The following is a 22158-nucleotide window of genomic DNA, read 5'->3' as shown; positions in this document are numbered from 1 at the left end:
TTGAATGCCACTCCCACTATGAAGCTCTAAAATGATGCTCTTTCGTGCAGTTTAACAATGGATATATTATTGGTACAGAGTTGAGCTGAGTTCAAAGTTAAGAGCTTGTGAAATGTGGCAGATGTATGCCACAGATGTGCGACCACAACTTCTCTACTTTGTTTCACACTGGCACAAACAGAAGTAAAATTTTCATCAATTTGCCACAAAAAAAAAATTCAGAGTGCCGCACCAGGCGTTACATTGCATTGTTGCAGTTGTTGCATCACTCGGCGAGGTTATGAATTCATACAGCTTCTCCATCTGACACCTTGTGCATCAAGAAATTTCACAAGCAGAAAGAGCCAGTTTTACACTTCAGAAACATATCTCTCTTTCAGCACTTTGTGTTACATCTCTTTCACTCGAGCTCATTCTTTTCTACTCCTTTTGTGATGAAAAGCACATAACAAGGCAGGCAGCCCAGGAGATCTTGTTTAGGTTGGTAATAGCACAGAAGACACAGAGGGAGGGAAGAGAAAGTGAAAGAGGTCTTTTTCTGACTGAGGCCATCTCTCAGAGGAGCCCTCTCGCCAGATTAAGAAACCTGTGGGTTTGGCTAAAGGTGAAAAGGCACAGAATGAAGTAAAGCTACAGCTTTGACTTTGTCATAACACGTGTTTGACTGAAATATCTGTGGAGGCCTTCACTACAAGGGGGAGTTTTCATCTTGAAAAAAAAAAAGAACGTTTTGCTCCTTCTTTTTATAGATCAGCCGAGCTTCCAGCGCTTGACCTCAGTGAACTAGTTTAACTATGTGAACTTGATGACCACCAGCACACGCAGACACAAAAGGGACTGAGCTGTGCAAGTATGGGTTTGTAGTCAAAGAATTAAGCTTAAGGAAAACCTGGCAACCTTTAGATGAACTGGACTTAACTTTTTTACTCTTTTCAGTCTTTTATGATTTGAATATCTTTGTGAAGAAGTGAAGTCTTGTGCTTTAAACACCATCCTTTTGAGGAAATAGTTCAACACTTTACTGTATGTCTTAACAGCCAGCGAGAGTCCAACTGCACGTAACATTGGCCACTGTCTGCCCCACATCGAATCTTGTTAATATGCATTTCTGTTGCATCATGTAAATAAACCAGGTAACTATCAGCTTTACACTACTGGATAAATTTATAATGTGACATGAGCTTTAGAGGTGCTAATAGATTTTGGTTTTCAACAGTTATGAAAACAAGTTGTGTGTGTTGTGTTAGAAAGTCAAAAGGGAGTGAGGTCAAAACAAACTCATTACATAAAGTAAAAAAAAAAAAATTCCTTAGCTGTTGAGCTATTTAGCAGAAACTCTTCCTGAGGGATTGCGTCATTTTTCACTGGCTTACGGTAAATATGCTTTGTTCTTTCAACACTAAACTGTGTTGTTATTGTGCTAACTGGCTAACTAGCATCATGACAATCTTCCAGTTTCCCCTTTTGAAATGACTGATTACAGACTACTGCCTTCTGCTGGTATGGAGAGTTATTTCCTCTCACACAGGCACAAATGTACATGCAGGTTGGCCGTCGGCTGAAGTCTTTGCAGTGTGTTCATGTGCAACTTTTGGCTGAGACACAGGCGACATGCTACAACACAACAGTCTGCTTCCATTGAAGCTAGTTCTTTGATATAGGTTGGGTGTGTCTGGGCCTAAACAGTGGTGCGTTCAATGTCGCTTTGTATTTACTGACAACAAACATGACAGTGGTGTCAATCTTCTTCTCTAACTCTTGGCAAGAAAGCCAATAAGCACATTCCCCACAATGTCAACTTGCTCCTTTAACAACTGGAATGCATGTTGTTCAATGGACACACTAGCTGCAGTGAAATCTCATTAATGCAGCACATCACAGGACAGGCATACCTTACAGTCAACATTTTGAGGAAGAATTGTGTAGCAGCTACCCAAAGTGACTGCTTAAGAGTCTATGATTTATGTCCCTGAAAGTGCAAGATAGCAGAAAAAGAAGAGGCAGAGAGGGGAAGGTGGTTAAGGTTTCTCTTCTCTCATTAATCGGATAGTTGGGGCTCCGAGGGGCACGTAAAGCTGTCGCTCAGACCGCTGATTTACACCTTCCTCCTCCCTGCCAGCCTTTTTCTTCCTCCAACCCTCCCTGTCTAAATACACCAGTTACTGACAATTACAGCTCCCCTCATTCTACCTCTCCATCATCATCACTATCCCCCCCAAGTCTGTCAGTCCATCTGTGCCTCTCCATGTATCTTTTTACTTCCTTTTGCATGTCCTGTCAGCCTCTGGCAGATAGCGTCCTTTTCATTCCCCATTTCTCCTTTACATCGCCTTTTCTCTGAACCATTTTCCCATCCTCCCCCTTCCCTCCTCCCTCCCTCCCTCCCTCCTCTCACATTCTCGCCATCTTTCTCTCCTCTCAACTCTAAACGAAATGAGACTGCAGCAGCACTAACTGCTGACTTGGGCTAATGCACAATTTTGTAATAATGCCTATTCGTTTAAGTCACCCAGGAAACGCATAATGGTGACATTATTGTGCACGGCAGCCTGTTAGCCTAACCCAGCGAGGCTTTCGGCATGGCCTGCATTCCTCCTCTCTCTAGCTCCTTACATCTAATGAACTAAAACAAAGTCTGGCATAAAATCTCCACAGGAATAATTGGCTATTCATTTTTTCACAACAGAGGCCACTGAAGACTGAGAACAATGGAGTCCACATTTGAATTAAATAAAAAGCATTGTAAACATGTCTCTAAATACTATGTTGATATTTTTTCCCCTTTACCTGATCGACTAGATACTGAATTTACTCATCTCAACTCACACATGCATGTAAAAACACGTGTGAAGACTATCACACCAAAACCTGTGGTACTTGAGCTGTCAGGTAAAGGCTGTGTCCAAGATGCTTTTATTGTGGTAATAAATCTTTCTTCTCTACTCTCCTGTTGAAGATAATGACCTTAGACCTTTTTTTCTCTGGACAGACAAAGACCAGTGCTAAGTGCTTAACTACAGAAACACTAACCTTTCATACAAGAGCAATAAATCTGTGCGAACTGGATCAACTTCTCTTCAAGGTCACCCTGGGACTGGTGGATGAGACCAATCTCCTTGGGTGATAGACATGATAAGCATATACCATTTGATGCTAACTGCTAAATAGGGATGTACACCAAGTTGATTAACTGATATACTGTCATGACCGCAGCAAAAATAGAGCAAACAGGAGGTGACACATGACTGTCTCTTACCCTGAACTTATTTTTAAAACATACGGCTGATTTGGCTCGTCATGAGATCAAAAAGCGAAATACCTTAGTCATGTTTTAGAAACTCAGGCGCAAGTTCACAAAAGGATTGCGCAACTTTTGCGGCCGCTAAACCTGCACAAATAAGAAAGTGTGTAATTCTCAAAACACCCGCAAAGGGTGAAATGCAGCCAGAACTGCGCTGCCAAGCAATTAGCATCTCCGTGCTCCTGCACTATTTGCACATATCTAAATAAGGTAATACGCATACATTTGGCACCACTGCACACGCAGTTACAGTGAAATTATTAGCATCTTCAGAGAGTTGGTGGCAACTGACGCCCATTTACAGTAAAAAGGGTGTAACGCCCAGACTTTCCAGTGATCATGGCAGAAGTAACTGTAGTCAAGCGAAGGCATCATGATGCTAGCATGCTAGTAAGCGGATATTTTGAACAAGAATATAACTTTTTGATTTAACTGAGACTGAAATTATTTGCGGGTTGGGTTCCAAATGGATAAGCTGCAAAGCTTTATGGGTATGTTTGCACTATTGTATCATTGGCCAATATGTTTTGTGAATCGGACCTTAAGACGGTGCAGATAGCCGTTGCAAGTGATCGGCAATTAATGGTGCTATCAGCGGCCACAATCCATTCTGTGTGAAATCACCCTTCAGAACGCTTTCACACGTAACCTGTTTAGTTCGGTTTAATAAAGTGTAGTGTGTTTGCGAAGTTGGCTTGGTTCATTTAGGCTGGTGTTAAAGCTCTGATTCGAGCTCTAGTGGGGATTAAAGAACCAAAAGATGAGTCTCATTTGATTGGTTTGAATTTTGTAGGAAATCAAAACCTAAACCACATATCAGGTCTTAATTTATTAGCTGATTAACTGATGAGTCAGCTGCTGATTATCAAAATATTTGCTCATTAGTTGTCAATCTTTTTAATCATGTTTTAAGCAAAAATGCCAAAATTATTTGGTTCCAGCTTCTGTTATTGTTTCATATCATTGTAATCTGAAAATGTTTGAGTTTGGACAGTTGGTCATATGAAATAAGACGTCGTTCGAGGCTCAAGGAAAGTCTTGTCTCCATTTCTCCATTTTTATCTTCATTTTTGACATTTTACATACTAAATGCTTTAACAATTAATCAATAAAATATTTGGCAGATAAATGAATACTGAAAATAATACAGTAGTTGCAGCTCTACTGCAATTAAATCCATTTTCTGGCCATGAGCGGTCAAGAAACTTATCTTATAAGGGATCTGTACGAGGAACATAACATATATGTCATAACATAACATATTTCATGACCTTGGTAACATGTGCGAATGTTCAGCATCATGTGAGTGCAAGAATATTCCCTGATCAATTGGTGAAACTGAGTGGAATGTCTTATTAGTGGGTAACACCAGGTAGCAGAGCCTCAAAGCCACGACCTCCTCCAAAAGGGGCAACACCGTATCAGCCAGTACAAACCAGCCAGTGCTTGTGTTGCTAATTAAAGTCTTGCCACTGAAGCATTATATTCTACAGCATGTGTGAAACTGTAATCAGCTGGACTCTTTGCCACCTCACCTTGTCTTTCTCGCCTCTTTAGTACCTCCCCATTCCTCAGCTAACAGCTCATTGACATGAGGCCAAAGCAAAGAACAGACGCCTTATCATTTAGCCCAAGTCAAAACAATTTAGTTCCATTAACTCAAAATATATAACCTTATGCTCGCTGATTTCTCACACCTCTCCAGAGTGAAATGTTTAAAACCATTTAGCTGCAACATGATAGAAACCCCAAGGAAAGAGCAAAGATGAGCAACAAAAATGCAATTATATTTTAGGGCTATGGAGTAATTATGCCTCAGGGAGATGGACGTTCAAATTCATCCTTCCTTAACTAAAAAAAAAATAAAAAATTAAATGAATAAGAATGTGTTGGAAAGGAGCCGATCTCTTAAAAACTCCCTCAACCAATGGCTGATTGAAGAACAAAGATGCCACAGTCCCATTTAGAGAGTAAATTTAGGATTTTCAAAGAAACACAGAGCATGACTGACGAGGAGAGACTATTAAAATAAATAAAACTGCTTCTGGGTCTAAAGAGCAAACATGAGGAGGACGAAAACAGAAAGCCACAAATACCTTCCTTCCCATAACATCATGATCACTGTCAACAGTTTACTGCAAAATCTATTTGAATATTGCTCGTCAGGTACGACATTAGTGAGAAAATTTAGTCTCCACATAATACATAATTGTGAATCATTCCCACGAAATCCCCTCAGAATAGTTTTAGCGTAATTAGATACACTTGTACATTTTTGTGTGTTGAGGTTGGCAAGTGCGAGTTTTAATTGTTGAACTTGATGATCTGTCGTTCCCTATCAATTAACGACTGAGCACCTGATGCATATGCAACAACGGTAAAAGCAGTTACACTGCAAATTAACTGTAGAGACGAGTTCACGATGTGAGTGCAAATGCTCATATTTTCAATGAGATTCGGTTCCCAATCTCACATTTCTAGGAGGAGTTAATTCATGATACAGAAATGTTATTCTCACCACGAGAGCTTCCTGAACCCTCGGTCATATTAAGTACCCCTAATTTGAATCAATCAAAGCTCATCTTTGGCATGAAAATAAGACGTAGCCTTAATTTGTGTCATGGAATAATGGATTATTAAATTTTCACTTTTCATAATGAACATCACCTTTTTTATGTATTAAGTTTTAAAATGTGGGCTAGTACTCAATACTTAATTGGAGAATTTGCATAAATCATATAAAAATACACACTTGAAAGTGTTAAAGATGCATTATCTATGGAAGAATATTGTGCTCTTTTTTGAGACAAAGCATTTTCCTTTTGAATCTCTTGGATGTTTTTAGATGTCCAACTCTGTAGATTACACAAAGAGAAGGAAGATGTTGCATTTCAAGCAAAACAATTTTTATTATTATTATTATTTTTTTTATTTTTATTTTTTATCATTGTGGGTATTATGTTTTAACAAAAATGACCAATTTTAAGTCTCTCAATTGTGAAAACTGNTATTATTTTTATTTTTTTTATTTTTTATCATTGTGGGTATTATGTTTTAACAAAAATGACCAATTTTAAGTCTCTCAATTATTTTTTATCATTGTGGGTATTATGTTTTAACAAAAATGACCAATTTTAAGTCTCTCAATTGTGAAAACTGATACCAGTGGTATTTTTTTTTTGTCAATACCTTAGTTTGAGCAATATAAACCTGCTTTCATTGAAAAACATGCCAAACTTCTCCTTGTTTGTCCTAACACAGGCAGCCAAACAAGAACTTTGTCTCAATAAAACATAGTCAAAACTCAGCAAAGAAAATATTTGAGGAGAGAAAAAGTAGCCTAAACAACACTAAGAATCTTGCGAAGCGTTTCATGTAAACTTCAAATTACTTGACAGCGTTTAATAGTTAAAGTTTTTAAAGTGTGTCTGTGGTAAATTGTGCTCAGCTAGCATAGACTAAAATTCACCTGTCTATTGGCAAACATTTCTGATGTATATGGCAGAGTAGAATTACTGCCTGTGTTCATGGGAAGCAACCATGCGGCCATCTTGTCCAGGTCGAGGTATGTAAACAAACAAAGATGCGTGCCCCCAGTGATGCAAGAGATAGAACCAATAAGAGTCTGGAGCACGTTCCAGGACACCACTGTCCACTTTAAACATGACATCAATGAATTCACTGAGTCTGCTGTGGTTTTAATTTAGGAAAAGGAGAAGAACAGGACAGAAGCAACTGTACCGAAGCTACTAGGGCTGTGAAGTTTTGGTCGGTTGGTCAACTGTTTGGTTGTTATGCTCTTGTCCAACCAAACTGTCATTGGTCTGATAATCACTGGAGCTACTCTGATAAGGTTGTGTGTCCACCAAAGGTTTCTTTACCCAACTGAAAAACGACAGCTGTTGTTGTTAAGAGCTTGTATTTGTCCTCTTGTGATGATGCGGTCTTTGCTGCGCCTGTCCCGCCCTTCCTCCACTAATGGGTGGTGATAGTGACGAGCGCAGCATTTTTACCAAAGTTAAACATTTTTCAACTTTCATTTTTAATCAGAAAATGGATAAATAATCACAAAAGACATTCAGTGTCAGATTTATCACTACGAAATTATTTTAAAAAGTCAAAAAGTCACCACAGTTCGAGGCTGGAATACAAAGCTTCTTGAACTGTCAGGTAAAGGCTGTGTCCAAGATGCTTTTATTGTAGTAATAAATCTGTCTTCTCCACTCTCCTGTTGAAGATAATGACCTTAGACCTTTTTTCTCTGGACAGACAAAGACCAGTGCTAAGTGCTTAACTACAGAAACACTAACCTTTCATACAAGAGCAATACATCTGTGAGAATTGGACCAAGAATTGGACACATTTTGACTCACGCAAGCAGGTCAAAAAGTGTTGCATGTTCGCAGTTTATTTTCGGATATTGAAACACCCAAGATCACATTTAAATTTCACTCAGGGCATTTCACTCGCTTAGATATGGGATTAACTTGCTCTGGGCAAGTGTTAGAAATGCTTTGGTGGACACACAACACCATCAGGTTGTGCACTCAGTCATCGATTGGTCAATGAACAGGTAGAATTTCAGTCAAACAAGATTTTCTTTGGTTGATTACAGCCCTAAAAACTACAAGTACATCATTCCACAATCAGAAACCATGGACTTCCAGAGCCATCCAGGATGCCATAAACACACCCGGCCAGTCTGGAAACGTAGACAACAACAAAATCACAGCCTACAATACATGAGTTAAAGGAGCTGGTGATATACTGTGCCTTATATGATTTCATCTGACAAATGATATTGATTACCAGAACAAAAAGAAACCTTTCAGCTTACTATGCTGTGAGCTGAACATCCTGGAGTGTGTTATGAAGGTCCAGGGGCTACAACAGTGTGAGCCATGTGGGTCGCTACAAGGAGCCTCTGTGCTCTGATTGCAAAAGGCCAACTGAACCAGGTACAGCTGTACTCTACACAACGCTACACAGCGTAAACATCTTGTCGGGTTCTTTAACAGCAAACTACATGTTAGGTAAGTAGACTGTAAGTTAGTTGAGTAAATGGGGTTGAGGAAAGGCCAAGCTTGCCCCAGAGGCCGACTCGCCTTGAGCTGAACGCCACTGACCTAGATTAATACCAACCACAGCAGCGCCAGGACTATTAAACACACCCCGGTTTCCTGTATCCTGCCTTTCTGTCTCTGTGTGAAATGATTCCATCTGTCAGTCTCAGCTGGGCTGTGAGAACACCGCTGAACGCTGCTGCCCACACACACACACACACACACACACACACACACACACACACACACACACACACACAGACTCATATATACAGACGGACACCAAAAAACACAGACGTGTCGGCTGGGAACTGGGGCCAAGGTGGGTGTCTGGCTGCATCCAGCCTCCTGGGAGGAGGGGGGCCCTGAAAACTCTGCCCAGCATGAAAGGCAAGATGATGGGAAGCAAGACACGAGACAGCGACTGTGTGCGGCATCATACGAGGCAGTGTTCCTTTACAAGGCTTCATAATTGCAGCCATGAACACTAACTGCACTGAACATTTTGTGTCAGTGGTACCTGAAAGGACCTCCTTTCAATGACAGCAGGTTTTGTCTCTACTCCACCATCGTGGCTGTGGTAGTCTCCTTTCAGCCTCCATGTTAAGTTCATAGCTTGTTTTAATAAAGGCCAATTTATCACTGCATACATGTGTATTTCTGTCTAAGTCTGTGTGCAGGTATGTGTGTGTTTGTCTGCTTTTCTGTACGTGTACGTGTGTATGAGGCAGGTTTCTTACACTGGCATGCTTCCCTGACCAAGGACAACAGCTGGTATTCAATAGATACCAAACAGGGGAAACAAAAGCCAGCCAGCACACCCCTCAGCCACCTGTGAGCAAAAGCACACAGCGATGAAACTGAGGGAAAAAAGAGACAAGATAAGGGCACAGACGGATTAGGATGCACAACTGATATTCAGAGGAAAATAAGGGAAAGAGAGCTTAGCAGTAGACAAAAAAAGGAGAGGAGAGAAAGGTCAGGGATGAGGTTTAACCAAGGGAGAAAAGACGTGGACAAGTGGGTGAAAAAAGTGGAACAAAAAGCTGTGTTCTTTGAGTCATTTGAAATATTTCAGCGGTTCAAACTTCCCCCGAGGCTGAAAAGACCGCAAAACATATAACCTCTGTTCAAGTTTATCATCCTTTCAGCTTGCTGTGTGCAGTGAAATGAAAAACTTTTCTCATGGCACATTCTAGACGAGATTAAAACAAAAAACAAAGCCCATAACAAGAGAAAAAAATGCAGAATATTAACAATACCAGCATAAAGTGACTGGTGCATGGAATTCATATTTCCCTTGGTACATCAATTTTACGACAAAAAAAATCTTTCCAGCAGCGCTGCATTGACTGCATGTCTGATCGGAAAAAAAGCACGTCTCTCTTTCTTCATATTCAAATTTGGCTGTGTTGCTTTTTTTAAACAGTGAGTTCAGTATGGCTGTAGGTAAAACATAGACCTCATGCATCAGCGAAATCCCTGACAAGGCAATACCAATGAACTGTGGCTCTGTTATCGTACTAATGCACTCCCCTATCTCCTGATGGCACAAAACTTCATTATTGGAAAAAATGTTCACCTTAGGTCAAAAGATGTTGGGAGCTATAAATAAAAAGCAGCGTTCACTTGTAGCCTGGGAACAAAATCCTGCTCAGTAAATGTTTAGTATAGAGAGTTATGTCTCTGCTTGATATGTCAGATATGTATAAGAAGTATAAAGAATAACAAGAAAAATTGGAGCATACACGTGTATAATTCCTTAAAATAGCATTTGGTAAAGCTGTCTGAAAACCCCAGGGACACCTATTTCTAACCTCACACAAAGTCCCGAGGGGAGTATTCACAGAGGACTGAGTGGGAGGGACTGAGAGTCTGTGGCTTCTCTCAGGCTCAGTGAAACATTAACCCACAGTAAATCCTTTTTGTTCAGGATCAGGAATCAAACATCTACATACGGGTGAAAATCAAACATGTCTTTGTGCGAACAAGCTGACGAGTTGAAAAGCCAACCATCCCACTGAGCTTCTCGGCAGCCAAGAATCAAAGAATTAGCCTCGGGCTCGCCAAACATTGGTGATATCCATATTCATAATGGAGATAGCTGAGGCGATAAGACTCCATCGCTCAGCTCCGCCACTCACTTTGTCAACACTTCCATAATTGCTAGCAACGAGGAGATAATATGCCACTTTTCACCACAGATGAGTGATGAGGAGCAGGATGACAGCTCATCCTGTTTAGCTCTCCATACAGCAACAAGTAGATAACTGCTTTTGTGTGACATTGTGTAAGCATGTGTGAGGGTGTATGGTGCTCTGTAGCAGCAACCATGTTGATGTCCACTGCTCATTTAAATCAATGTGAAGTGCAGCCTCTCACTTAACGGTGTGGTTTAGGAGTCAAATGGTTTCATGGACATTTGCCAGATTTCCCTGCTTGGACTCCCGCCAGTATTTATGCAAGCAAAGAGGCTGTTAGATGCATGAAAGCGTGATATGTACGTAGGCAGTTTAAACCTGGACTGCAATGATAAACTTATAGCAATAAAAAATAAAGGTTGGGTTATGCTGGTGGCCTAAGGGCCCAGTCAAACCAGCATTAAAACAGCAAAATGTCACAGTGAAATCAATTCACTCCAATATAAATCGCCACTATCTGTGGATTCTCACTCGCAGGGGCTGTCTTAGTTTTGAGGGAACAGACAGCTAAGAGTCCAAAATGGAGGAAGTTACTGTTGCTTATTAGCTGTATTGCACCATTCAACTTCCTCTGTTGGGTCAATTCAATTCAACAGAAATTAATTGGATTTTATTTTAAAAAGCCCAATATCACAAATCACGATTTGCCTCAGAGGGCACCCTCGACACCCTCTGTCCTTGGACCCCCCTTCCTTCAGGAACCTCAGGAAGAGCAACTAAGGAAGGATCCATATAAACTGCTCCTAACTGACAGATAGCAAGCAGCTGTCCAGCTCAGATAGCTTTTATCCTCCTTAAAGCACTCTTTAGACCAGACATCATCTCTATAAACAGGTGACACGACAAAATTTTGGTAATATTGGTATTTCAGGTTTACATTTGTAGTCAGAGTAGCGCTGACCAAACATGTTTAAACAGCAGGTAAATGCATTGGCCAAAATCTGAGGTGTGGCCTCACCGGATAAACCCAAAAAATAGGCCCTCACCCCAAGAGGCTTTATCATCATCAGACTAGTAGCCGGTAGGTTCCAAGATTGGACCAGACATGGATGTATTGTGCTGTGCCACTTCCTGGTGTGATCAGGCCATAAAGTCAAAATACAATTTTTTAACTCTTTTAAACCAACATCCCTGGTCATACTGTGCACCTAACTAACAATATTCTGATAGAAAAAAAAAATCCATGTCTTCCCTTCCCTCCTGAGACCCTGCGTCCTCATATTAGGACATCACATTTTGGGTGTACTGGACCTTACACTTCATTCTACTTAACTAAGACCTGTTGTCCATGTTCGTGGACACTTTTTTGTGCCACCGAGTGGTAGTAAGAGCACAATACACTAATCCATGTAAAAACAAGATGGCAGCCATCTCTGCTAAGTCAGTCTGCAGCAAATCCCGACACAAAAGTGGACAAGGTCCAAAACCTGATCACATTTTATGATTGAAACTTGTTTACCTATGATTAATAATGTTTGTAGTTTGATTAGTGATGGTGAAATTGAAGCTTCATGAAGCAGTGAACCACTTTGACACAACTGCTTCAAGAATGACACACTGCTTCGAAGCATTTCCTACAGTCAGAAGAGTGACATCTGCTGGCTGTGTCAGAACTGCATCTAAGTCGAAGACCTGGAAAAGCCTGTAACGAGGCCTCGCTCTCGGTAGTCACGTGATTGTGAGCATGCCAAAGCAGGGATCGGAACAATTGCACTTCAAAAGATCGACACTGTGTCGAGCAAACTGGCTCGAGCGTAACATCACTAAGTTTGATATGGCAACACATTCGACCAATTTTAGCAACAGTAACAAGATAAGACACTGTTAGAAAGTACTCGTTTTAAGACATTGGGTCTTTATTACTGTCCTGTTTGAGGACATTAGGATTTTGTTATTGTCTCGTTTGAGGACACTGGGACTTTATTGTCATCTTGTTTGAGGACATTGGGACTTTACTGTCATCTCGTTTGAGGACATTGGGACTTTTTTGTCATCTCGTTTGAGGACACTGGGACTTAATTATTGTTGACAATGTTTCGTTTTTTATACTTATCAGGTCCTACTCATCCCCAATAGCTAGAATAAATTAAAAAAGGCCTACCAAACAAAAGTTCAGGTCTCAGGAAGATATACAAATACAATCTTTTTATCTTACTGTAAAACAAAATATGATGTGTGCTTACGTAAGTTTGCACCAACCAATTTCAACTAATAATAATATAATGACATCCACCCATTAATCAGTCTGCGATATTTAGTCACACAGAGTTGAGATTCATTAGTTAGCTAGCTAGCAACAGCATGGTATGTCGGTATGTCTTAGGGTGTTCAGCACGTCAAACTTTACATTCTGTTTTACCAAAACACCAACCTTACAGGCCCGCTGGCTTAAATTTATTTACTTTGAGGAGAGTGACATCTGTGACAGCTCCAGATTATGCACAGGGCATTCTACAGTGGACTGCTTCAACAACTATGGAACATACGATGGGCTTCGTCTCTCTTTCCCTGACTCAAAGTAGGTGAGGCCCCGACGGTGTACACCAATGGGGTCTTACCTACTTTGACAGTGAGTACCTTTAGGCCAACCTGCAAATAATGTTGGCTTACTAGACCTCATGCAGTATACATTGATTTTCTTGTTACAGCATTAGAAATAATTTGACATCATCCACCAGCCACTGAGATGTAGGCTGCCAATATGTCCCATGTATGAAGCTTGCAATCAAATTCGTCCATGGAGTTATATGTCCCACATGGCTATCCTGTTTCACTCAGAAATATGTCATGATACTGAAGCTGTACCCTCAAAATGCCATATCATCTGTACTAATGTTCTGAGATTACATGATATCATATAATGGTGACATATTAAGAATTAGAAATGAATCAGGACCTTTGACTCATGTCCCCCTACCTCTTTAAACCCTAATTTCCTGAGGCTCTACATTATCAAATTAAACAATCACTCTATATTTATCAATTAACGGCTGACGCTGGATAAACTAACACAATGATAGCGAGACTTTTCATACAGAGCTCACCACACCCATGGGAGAACAGGCTCAGATGTAATACAAATTCCTATCTAATGACATCATCAATTGTTCTGTGTCCACACAGTCTAAAAGCTGGAGAGCAAGCAGGACTATGAGACCAAATACTCCACAAGCAGGTCAAAGTCCAGGGAGATCAGTGGCACTTGTGGCCGGCTACTGCTAACAAAACTGCTCATAATAAACCAAGGACCCGACGCCTCACTACAGGGCTGCCCAGTCAGAGCCACAGGGGCCCTGTCTAAGACTAGCAGCCTAACTCTGTCACACGGCATCAGCAGGCTTGTAAAACAAGCTGTTAAACTTTATCTGCATCATAACCATTGCGATAATACACCACAGATGTCAGAATTTCAAAAAACAAGATTTCCCCGAGGGTTTTATTTTCTGAATATAAGTCTATTCTTTGTGCCTCTGTGTTGAGATAATCTCTGTGCTGCCATAAAAAAAGAAAGTGATCATTTATTTAAAAAAAACTTCAGACTCCACATAATCAGTTAATAAAATGAGCTGATGCACCTTCCAGAGCTATTAGAAGTAGCACTCAGACAGTGTGCCTGCATACTGAAAGTGTACATACTGCACTACTCCAGATTGAAACATCCTATTAGCCTGCACATTCACAGAGCCATTAGCATTTAAATATGCAGGAGCTGTGCTCCTTTCAAAATGCCATTTTTACTCTGCTGCAAGGAGAGTTCTCCAGTTGTCATAAACAACTTTTTTTTTTTTTATTCAAGGACCTTTTCAAATGTCAGGGCCAATCAAACACAACACGACAGGTCTCTGGGTGGGAAAAAAAAATACAGCTCAGAGGGCAGAGAAGAAAAGCGGACTTATCATGCATATTCATGTGGTTGGAAGGTTCAATGACTGCTGTCTCTGAGAATTGTGAGGAGTGGCAAAACAGTTTGTGTGGTAGGAGACAGCTGAAAAAAAAAGTAAGCTTTTAACTCTTTTCTCCCCTTCACCATGTCCAAATGTCAATGTCAAAGACCCACAATGGGCAAAGCTGTGTGTGCCCACAAGTGACTCCCAAAACCCCAACTCCAACTCTCTCCTCCACCCCTTTCTCCCCGTCAGCAAATTTGGGCAGAAAAGTTTTCTCTGTGAAGTGGTGCTCAGCAGAATGGCAAACAAACAGAGCCATCTCTCCACTGGCCAGGGCCCACTTCAGCATTTTAGACATCTCTTTCACTTTACAGCTTGCCTAACATCAGCAGGATGGATCCTCCTGACACAAGTCTATGTCAGCTGGACTGGAATAGGGGCTCTGCTGAGACACAATGGACCCCTTCCTACTCCTCCTCCTCCTCCTCCTCCTCATGCCCACCTCCCTCCTGAGACGCTGAGACAGGAGTGAGCGAGTAGAAAGGAAGGAACAAAAAAAAAAGAGGAAATAAAACACAATACATATGCCTGCACTTTCAGTCTGTGTGTATATGTGTGTAATCCTCTTCAGGAAACTTCACCAGCTCGGACTGAGAGAGAGCTGCACGCCCGACTGGTATCTTCCTCTCTATCTGTTTCTGTCTTTCTCTCCCCTTCACTTCCTGCCTCTCTTCATTAGTCTCTGTCTCTCCACTCTGGCTCCAGCAAGGCACAGTCATCCAGGAGGACATTATTAGCTGTCAGCATTAACAACCAGCGTAGCAGCAACAGCAGCAGCAGAAGCAGCAGCAGCAGCAGAGTCTGTTTCGTAACAATGCTCACAGAAAGCCTCTTCTCTGCCCCAGCGAGAGGAGCAGGCAGTCAGGACAGCCTGCTGCGTGCAGATGGTGCTTTGTCTCTGCTAGTTCCTGCAAAAGTGACACGCAGACACACACGCGAGCACACATGTACATGCACACATAGTTGGAAGACGGTGCCACTATTCATTCCTAATCCTCTGTGGTTTGCATGAAAGTTAATGGCAGGTGTTTAAAGCTCGGGCTTTGCCAAGAGAAGGAAGGGGAGGTGAGTGGGAGAAGATCAACTCTCTTTTTTTTTCTCCTCTGCTGGCAAACAGACACACGCTTTTCCATGTTGGAAAGACAGTGTATTACATCCCTATTAGATCTGCAAACTACGCCCCTTCATCCATCCTCATCCTCCCCCCATCTATCTCTGGCATAATGTCCATGCATGCAGTAGAGAGCAATTAGGACTTCTTTGGAGGAAAATAGCCAGTCATTAAGGAGGAGCAGGGACTCCACAGTGTGATGGTTTACGCCAGGTGGGAGGCTATTAGACAGCCAAGTGGTGTGAGCAAACTCCCATGGTCATAAATACAGGGAACAGTAAACATCCTCCATTGCCGCTGAGCGCTTTCCTCCAATAATATAATGAGTTAATAATTTAGAGAAATACACATTTATGCATCCACAACATACTGTAGCCACACTCAGGCAACAGTCATTTAGATGATTGGCCCTTTTCACAGCAGACCTTTTAGCACAGGTGCTACCAGTATCATTAAAGATGGCTCTGCTCTATCTGAGAGTCCCAGTAAGCTATGACAGCGAGCCAGCATGTAAAGACCCTGACATACCAAGTCGACAGTCGGCCATTGCTCAGTGACGGGCTGTCAGTGAGCATCTGTTGCCCTCCTTTCTGGGGAGTGTTTTTGAGGTGTGTCCCAACAAAATTCAGCCTTTGACAGCTTTTTTTTTTTGCCCGATTAATTATATTGAATCAGCTCATCATTGTGAGAAATCTCTCAGTGCACGAGAAGAGAAACAAAAACAAACTGTTCGTAATTCTCTGCATTACTGTTCCCTAGAGCACGGTAAAAATCATTTCTTCTTTTAACACCGGGTTGTGTTGCTAACGTGCTAACTGGCTAACTAGAATCATGAATCCATCCCATTGGTCTTCTGGTTTCTCTTCATGGAAGGAAAATACAGACTACTACCACCTGTTGGTATGGAGAGTTTCGTCTTCTCACTCAGGCGCAGAATGTACGTGCTAGTTGGTCGTTGACTGTTGTCTTTGTAGCGTGTTCAAGTGCAACTTCTTCTCCGAAACACAGGCCACGTGAGGCGACGCAACAGTCGGCTTTTGTCACCACTAATTCTTTGATGTCAGTTTGGTGTGTCTGGGCCTTAAAGGATAACTTCGGCATTTTTCAACCTGGACCCTATTTCCCTGTGTAAATTGATCAAAGAGACTGATGCAAATAATAATTTTTGAAATTGGTCCAGTATTGAGTGAGCCAGTAGCGGCGGACAGCTGCGAAAACAGCTGCAATAACACCAACGTTAGAGCATCCATATCTGACAGAGTCTACGACAGCTGCTCGAAGTGTAGCCCCTCATTTTGTCGGCACAGGTCGGAAATGCGCAAACATAAACTACCCTTTACAACATAGGCATTTTCCTTCTGTGGACAGAGGGTCACACCAACTTCAGAGACTCCATGGTCTCCCTGCCTCACGTCCTGCAGAGCCTCCGCTGCCTTTTTAATACCGGCGGCCATCAAATCCAAAGGCTTCATCTACATTATTGAAATCAGGTAAATAACCAACTATGACACTGAATATCTTTTATATAACACTGAATTACATTAACTGTAAAATACTCTGATTACTATACTTTCTCCAGATCTTACAGACCTTTCCACTGTTGTTTTCCTGCAACAAGTGACATCTCGTGATATTTCAGAAAAAGACTTCTGCTTAAAGAGGCAATAACAAACAGACCGGATCAAGTGAAATGTAAAGAGACACTTCAGACACTTATAATAACAATCCGAGTTGCTCTGTGGCACAAATAACCATTTTAATGAACAAACAATGACGATGTTCAGTTGCCCCATTAGCTTCCATTGAAGTTTGTTCCGCGGCTGCTGGACGCTGCAGGCTCCCTCAATACTGGACCAATTCCGAAATTGTTGTTCCCATCAGCCTCTTTAATCAGTTTACTCGAGACAAAATAGAGTCCAGGTTGAAAAATGCCGAAGTTATCATTTAAAATGTTCAGCCATTATTAAATTCATGTTTTAATATTAGCAATGGCATTACAGCAGCTGACACAATAGTTGATGAATACAATAGTCAATCAACAAAGTGCTGATTGACAGCAATTCTAATGATCAAACATTTCAAACATTTATTCGTTTAAACTTCAGATGTTTGCTGCTCTACTGTGATATATGTAAATTGAGTGTCTTTTCATTTTGAATCACTGGAATTGCAAGAGATCTGAAGACATCACCCTCTTGGGAACTTTTAATTGGCTTTTTCCCCTATTTTCTGCCAAAGGACTAATTAGTTAATCAAAATATACCTTATCAATTATGAAAAAAAATCATTAGTTGCAGTCTTTAATGACATGTCAATGCGAGTTTTAACTCAAAGAGAAAAGTCTTCAGAGATCATAAAGAATTAAGATCAAAGCGTAATCGTAATTTTCTACACAAGCTGCAACACTGCATCTGCACTCAGAGACATGATGCAGAAGTGCTCAGACACAATACACAAATCTAACTTACTCACTTTATCACTTTGGATTTAATATTTAACATTTGGCAACAACGTGAGGTTATGATTCTGCAGTTTTGTTTGATTATCTCAATTAAAAATCTTAATGCTTTCAAATGCAGCAGCAGCGGACTATAATTTGCTTGTTTTCTGGCCACTCCGCCAGCTGAACTGGGAACGACTATTAACTACATTATTTTGGATTGGCAAAGCTTCCAAACCAGCTCGCAGGATGCCAATATGGCAGGAGCAAGCTGCAGAGAAGCTGCTGTGAGAACATGAAAAATGACTTCAGCCGCACTTAAGAGCAAACTACCGAGGATGTATCCATTTCTCCCTATCAGCGGCAGACGAGAGTGCGTGCACACTGTAAGCATCCACTCTCCCAAAGCTATCCTTCACAACCACAAACAAAAAACTGACTCAGAACCAGGCGAGACACAACAGAGCAAGTTAGAACAAGCGAGAAGCAGGTGCTGGAAATTTGCAGAGTGCACCAATTACACTAAGCACACAGTTAGATTTAAAAATGTCTGTTCTTCGGAGACAAAACTATTACCAGCCAGCATGAGATGCAGCACAACAGTTGCTCAAAGAATAAGTGAAGTACAACTGTTCCTTCATCGCAGTAGATTCATTTGCAGCACACAGCTCTCAATTTGCAAAGTGCACTACTTCACAGAGCAATCTTTGTTTCAGCATCAAAGCCTTAATAATATCTGAGAATTAAGGTTTAAGATCAGCATGGGAGAAATGCAGCAGGACTTTTTAGAAACAAAGAACAATGTTTCACATTCAAATACGCTACCGTGAAACTACAAAAGAAGCTAAACAAACGTATGCATGTAACAAAACTCGCAAATAAAGAAAAGCAACAACTTAAGGAGAGATTAATTGCAGCCGAATCAAAAGACTCATGGTGTAAATCCTGAATCATCCTCACTGTGTGCAGAGCAGTATGTCTGAGTGACATCAGGCTGTACATTTGCGGCCCCTTGCAGATGGCACAGTGTAATTTCACACCCATTACCTCCTCTCCACAATGCATAGCACAATCACATGACAGTAAAATCCTCTCAAACCAACTCCTATGGGAACTTTTAGAAGCCGTTAGTGGCCTGGCCATTATGGGAATTCTCAGAAGAGTTCACAAGAGCTATTTCAGCAGCGTCCAAATTACTGTGTTAAATGGAGTATTAGGTTCTGAGAATATGATTAACCAATTGTAATTGCTTTGCTTCTGCGACTTCAAAACAGGCAGTCGACGCACGATTTAGATTCGGTTCTGTTGCCGTGCTCTTCATCTCTATAAAGTAATCGTGTCAACGAAAACATGGCAGCGCTGCGAGGAATAGTCACAGGATAAACATAACATGCAGTCTCGGTCCAATGGAAAAAAAAAACAGCACATGCCAAATAAGCAAGTGGTGAGCGAAAGTGAGAGACAGTACCTGTGCTTTCAAAAACCATCAGCTCTTCCTGCATCGGTGCACTCGCTCCCCCAGCTTACCTCTCCGCTACCCGGCGTGTTATAATACAGCAGAAACACACAAATGAGTCCCTACACAAGCATGTTGTACAGCAGATCAGCCATGTACAACAGTGCTCTCTACAAGCACAAATCATGTTCGTAATCACAGTACACCGACTCCCACCAGTCACCGGGGAATATCTGTTGAGGCAAATGAGACTCCTGATTTCCAATACAAACACACACACACACACACACACACACACACACACACACACGTCAACACTGATAGCTACCATCAAGCACAATCCGTATGCATGATATCATAAATATTAAAGCGTTGGTTTTGCATTTTCTTGGCATTTCCCTTCTCGGCGATAAATCAAAAGGCCTGATAGGAGCTGCCATGTACATTGCGATGCTGCCTGTGATGCGTTTGCCTTGGGAGGCCAGCTTTCATATCTGAACACATGCAGGCCACAAAGACGTGAGAGGAAGTTCAACCCCCAGCGGAGTTGAAGGCGGCGGATGAGGGGAGGGATAGGGAGAGGCAAGCAGGGAGGGTGGTGTTGCAGGTAGGAAAAAGGAAATCCCGGCAAAGCAGTGACAAACTGAGAAGTACTGGATCTGTTGCATCACCAGCAGCTCATGTGTTCACGGGGTAAAAGGCGCTCTATAATCTCTAATGATCACATGTTGCAATAAACGCAAACATTAGCCTGTAGAAGGGTGTAGGCCACGGCCTGCATATCATTAACAAAGGCCTTTTCTCTGCGGGCAGACTCCACTCTAAGTTCCCCTGTCTGTTGTGACAATGCCCACAGGGGGAGAGCAGATGTCCGTTGCCAGCAGCACATCTGCATACAGCCTCAATCCCCACCCCTTCACTGGCCAGACAATGGAGCCGCCCTCCTCCTCCTCCTCCACTTGAATCTTTCTTCCACTGGAGCCTCCAAATGCAGTAAAAAAAAAAAGAGTGAAGAGAGTTGTGAACCCACTCTGCCTGTCAAAAACTGTGCAATGCAAGGATTATCCTCCTGTTTTTAAAAGGTGCAGGTGCTCCTACGGGTGCCTGATTGGCCCACTAATTAAGCACTCATTAATTAGTAGGCTACAGATGACAATGGAGTTGGCTTGTTTGCTTGTGCACATGCTAGCAAGAAATGCTGCACACACACACACACACTTGTACCAAACTTTTCATCAAAGTCTTCATGATTGCAAATGCATATTTTTGGAAAAGGAGCCTGCAAACATTTACAGAAAAACATGCGTGTTAATTGGATCTTTAATATGTTGAGCATTACCCCGCAGCTGCCCAGCTCATTAGGAACTTAATAAAGCCTATTCCCACATCACTATGAAGTGTATCAGCTAATGTCTACTCCCACCCTCTCTTGTCCCTCCTTGCTGATGGCGCAGGGACACATGGACAGCGACGCGAGTATAGCTTGGAGAACTATACCCCGGTGGAGCACACACTGAAATATTTCACACCACCTTCCTTTTTTTGCAATAATCTTGAATCCTACCTCGACTGGATGTTTACTGAGAGTTCAAACGTCGGCTTTGGGGGCTCCAGAAATAGCATCGCAGGCTACGCATTTCAAATTCGCTTGTTATCTCGGATTTAGATAATGATCCACCTTTAGATGACATAAAAACTTAATCCTGAACGCAACGGGACAATCTCCGGCGCTGGGGAACGGTGCCTGGTGTCGGTTTGAACGGGGGGAAGTAGCGTCGGCTCTCGGTGTGCCTGGTTATCCTGCTGTTTACTTATACGCTTCATAAACACTCCTATTCTTTTCCTCCTGCCAGAATTGAGAGGTGTGTATCAGTTTGCTTTTCCTTTTTTTCTCTCGCTTTTTGAGTGAGGCGGAGCCTTTGCCCACTTCTCCCTCTCACACACACACACACACTCTCACACTCACGCGGACCCGCGCGCGCACTCACAGCACACACGAGAGATACTACTTGCAGCTGATGGAGATGGGACAGTGGGAAATTTCGAGAAAGGCGATTTGTGATAGTGATATCTGTCCTTTTACACTCGACTACACTCGGTATTTCTTTTATGTCCTAATTTAAAGCGTCTAATCTGATGCAACTGGGTTTTTTAAGATATTATTTTGACAAAAACTTTAAGATTTTATGCCAAAATAATACAATACCCACATTTTCACTGATTGTGACCTACTGAGGTGTTAAGAGGGGCTGTTTTTAACTTCTAAATTATAAAATTGAGCTTCACTATTCACACTTTACACATGACTGTACCCAGTATTTTTTACTAGTGTAAATTGGTTGCTAAGCAGTCTGTGGTTGCTGCAAACATCTCTTCCCTCCAATCAAAAGCACTCAATAAGGCTACCTAAGCTAATGCTAAGCTAAGCTGTGACAAACCTTTTTATTTTTGTTTTATTGGCCAAACTATACATAGAATTTAGCTGTCAGTGCTTTGTAAATATTACTTTTCATTTCTATACTGTCTGCATGGACAACTAGGTATTTCAGAGTCAGTGTGAAGGTATTTTATGTGCAAATATATTGCATGTCAATTTAAAATTTGAAACTAATCTATTCACACCTAATCCAAAACTTAAG

General features: G+C 41.6%; 1 protein-coding gene across 3 annotated transcripts in view; it reads right to left on the bottom strand.

Moving 5' to 3' along the window:
• Positions 1–21419, bottom strand: part of ctbp2a (C-terminal binding protein 2a) — an 89525-nt gene extending 68106 nt beyond the window's left edge. For 2 of the 3 annotated variants that reach the window (XM_050070444.1, XM_050070449.1), the window contains exon 1: positions 21084–21419. The gene's annotated coding sequence lies outside the window, so the exon portion shown is untranslated. The remainder of the gene's footprint in view (positions 1–21083) is intronic. The other variant, XM_050070450.1, reaches the window with a different exon arrangement.
• Between the last annotated feature and the right edge of the window lie 739 nt (positions 21420–22158).

This window comes from Epinephelus moara, chromosome 19 (assembly GCF_006386435.1).
Source record: "Epinephelus moara isolate mb chromosome 19, YSFRI_EMoa_1.0, whole genome shotgun sequence".
In the NCBI taxonomy this organism is placed as follows: domain Eukaryota; kingdom Metazoa; phylum Chordata; class Actinopteri; order Perciformes; family Serranidae; genus Epinephelus; species Epinephelus moara.
Note: the sequence above shows the minus strand (reverse complement) of the source record. Positions and strands in the feature narration are given on the sequence as shown.